Consider the following 3,624-nt stretch of genomic DNA (forward strand, 5'->3'; position numbering starts at 1 on the left):
GGAAAGTGGGAAGGGTGGGGGAAAGGTAATAAGGGAGAGGAAAAAAATATGAGAAACTGAAAAAATGGAAATAAAGTGTTTGTAAATGGGGAGGGGAGGAGGGGGTGAAGGGAGGGCAGGGACAAGGGGAAAAATGAGAATCAAGACCTATTATGTAAAGGTACAGAATCACAATGATGAATGTAACTGTATTTGTATACCTAGATTGTACCAATAACCTCAATAAAAAAGAAAAATAAATAAATAAATTGTATCCTGCTTAAAATAGCCAGAGGTATCTATCTGCTTGATCCAACAAGTAGAGGTGACACAAGTCTCAAAACAATAAAAATCTGGTTTTTGCCAAAGGGCAGGATACTCAGATGGCCAATTTGGGAGCAACACTGGTGATACTGGCAAAGGAACCGCACATTTTGCTCCCACAGGGTGTGTTCCCATGGAATAAGGGAGGAGCATATCAGCTTCTTGGGTTTATTTCATTAATGTATATGCTCCCCTCACACACCAGGGCTTTTCTCTCTGCTTGCCCATCAAGAACTATCCTGTTTCTTAATATAAGTTCTCTCAATTCATTTATTCTTTCATTTCACAGTCCACAAGTATTTACTGAGCACCTATTTCTGCTGGGAAATGCAGCATCCTCTGCTTACTGGCTCACCCCAGCCCTTCCTCCCCACCTCCTCTGGCCCTGCAGCATCCTTGCACATTCATGCACATATATGCATCCAGCACATCACCTTGCAATTCCTCAGTCATTCTAAATTTTACACATTCTTCCTTGACTGCCGCGATATAGGCTTTTAGCTCTACTATGTGTTCCCATAACTCTGACTCTTCCTGTCAGAGCATCTTCTCACACTGTACCAAAATTGTTCAGTTGTTTCTGTGGTTCTCATGCTAAATGTAACTGCAGAGATGACACAGGATGTGTTTTCCTTATTTATCAGTGTAGACCCAAGACCCAGCACAATGCCTGGTATACTCATGGCTCAGATGTTTAACAAATATTTATGCATTTATATTCTGGTATGCTAAGGGCTTTGAGACACTGAATTATCTCTGGAAACTTTCACATCAAAGATCAGCTCTAAAGATCAAAGGCGGCGATAGAAACTCCAGATGCAGAGGCAAAATCAAAACAGCAAAATGTTTCTTTCTTTCTTTCCTAAATCCCTTTGGTGGGGGTGGAGAGAGAGAACAGTACCCTATAGTATTGTACCAGAGGATACAATCTCAGTGTGAATATTGTAGTTATTTTACATATTACTAATCTTGTCAGATTTTTGGCTCTGTTCTTTATAGGATATGTGACCTTAGAAGAATTTTTTGCTTTGTTTTGTTTTGATTACCTGAAGCCTTGTCTTTCATTTTAAAATGAAAGTGTGGTGAATAAAGATGGCCATAAATTCTTTGAAACTATTCCCAGCTAAGGATGGAATCCATATTCCTCCCCCTTTCCCTTTTATTTGATTGAACTCCATGACCGTTTGACCAACAGAACATAGTAGATGTAACACTGGGCCAGTTTCCCTGCACAGGCCTTAAGAGATTGACTGCTTCCACTCCCTGACATAGACTTAATTCTAATGAGCTTGGTCACCAGGCTGTGAGGGATCCTGTGCTCGTCCCTGTGGCCCCAGGTCTTCAGCAGAAAGATAGCTGTCTAAGTCAGGAAACCACCTTAAATGTCCAGCTCAGTCAAACCTTCAAATGACACAGTCCCAGTTGCGATCTTATTGCAAAAGCAGGAGAGACCCTGTGCAAGAGCCACCCAGCTGAGCCTTGTCATCCCAGAGGACCGTGAGCCACTAAGGTTTGTGGTGGTTGGCAGAGCCACAGTAAATTGCTACACTTTAAGAAATGACAGTACCCGCCTCACAGGATTGTATGCAAAGTCCCTTTCTTACAGCAAGGAACAAAACAAGTCCTCTCCCTATCACCTCCCCTGCCCCACATCTTTTCTTCTCTACTAATTACCTGAATCTCTAAGAAGAGACAACTCTGTGTCCTCTTCTGAGGTGGGTGGGGTGGAGAGGGCTGTGGGGCAAATGTTTGCAATTTGAATAGCACTTCTGTCTTTTCTCCATCTTCTGCTCTTTTCTTTATGTTCTGTGTACTTTAAAGGCACAGCCAGATCAGTTAGACTTAAAATAAAGAAACCAAATTCAGCCTTTATAATGCAGACAGAAAAATCACAGGTTTAGTATAGCTTCATGGAAATGAAAATCAAGCCCCAGAAATTAAAATGATTCAAAGCAAAATTCTCTTTGACAACTTTTGCCACAGCTCTGTGTGTGTGTGCCTGAGTGCGTGTGTGTGAGTGAAACCCAGTTAAACAAATACTGTAGACTACATAATCATTTTACCATGTAAACACGACAGAATTGCAGGGTTTTGTGGTTTGTTTTTTTGTTTTGTTTTGTTTTTTTTAGGGAAAGGGTTTAAAAAGTACATTGTTACCTGTAATTATAGTTTTGCTAAGTTTGATTTTATAAAATACTGGTTCGATATAAAACACACAGAAAGCCATGATGCATATTGGAAATGCTCTTTCTCTCTGACTCAAATGGTTGACCTCACACGACTCTACATTCTAACGCTGTCGTGTTTCATGGAGATTGCTAACGTCGTGTGTCTTGCTCATCATGTTGCCCATCCTAAAAGTCTTGCTACCAAGTCAGTTTGAGACTATGTCCCCTTGAATTCCTGCCAACTCTTAAGTTCATGATGGGCAAGGTGGTTCATCACTGAGTCTGAGTTGGGTCTAGGTGGTAAATTCTGCCAACTACCTGCTCAATGAAGTTCAAGGTGGGACAAGGTCACCAGACGCCTGGTGCGCATAGATGAAGGTTTTTTTTACTTTTCCATTTCATCCTTAAGTGAGGGGGTACACAAAGTCACTATTTGTTTCCATATGCTTTTGGGTAATAGCCTCTGGGACTTCTGAGGAGGAAGCGGCTGGGAGGTAGAGATGAGGTAGGTGGACCAGACAGCCTGAGCGGGTGCTGACTATGCTGCAGTCGGTGCCAGGGACAGAAGGTTGCTCAGCGGAGGAATTTGGTCTCTAGGGAGCTTGACTTTGAGCGCAGAGCCTCCATCGCCCTTGGCATCAAGCCCAGGGACTGAGCATGGGACCTTTCAGATCTCTGCTCACCGCAGCTGGGGTGACTCTTCCTACCATTTCACAGCTCCTGGCCTGGAGGAGGTGTGACTGTGTGCCAGGATAGAAAGCTTGTTCTATAATTACTTCGTGATCTGCCTCTGGGGGTGCAGTACAGGCTCTCCACCGCGTGTGCATTCACGTGAGCTTTGGAGGGCGAGCAGAGCCAGAGAACTTGGGTCTACAGCGAAACAGGTGATATTTTGTCCCCGAATCAAATGTCACATTTTAGGGTAGGTAGGGATGATGGTTTCTGTTAACGATGCTAAAAGGTAGCTGAAAGTCCGTGAGGCAGGATGCTACCCCGGTGACATCCAAGTCAGGACAATCGCGCACCAAATTAAGGGAGCCTGGAGGCAGAGCGGGAGCGCTGCATCTGCTCATGGGAGGCCGGGGCGGAGCGCGTGGACAGGCAGAGGGACCCAGCGTCCAGCCGGCCACCCGAGACGCCCGCGACTCCACAG

This window comes from Fukomys damarensis, unplaced genomic scaffold, assembly GCF_012274545.1.
Source record: "Fukomys damarensis isolate Sample0158 unplaced genomic scaffold, DMR_v1.0_HiC HiC_scaffold_35, whole genome shotgun sequence".
Taxonomy (NCBI): domain Eukaryota; kingdom Metazoa; phylum Chordata; class Mammalia; order Rodentia; family Bathyergidae; genus Fukomys; species Fukomys damarensis.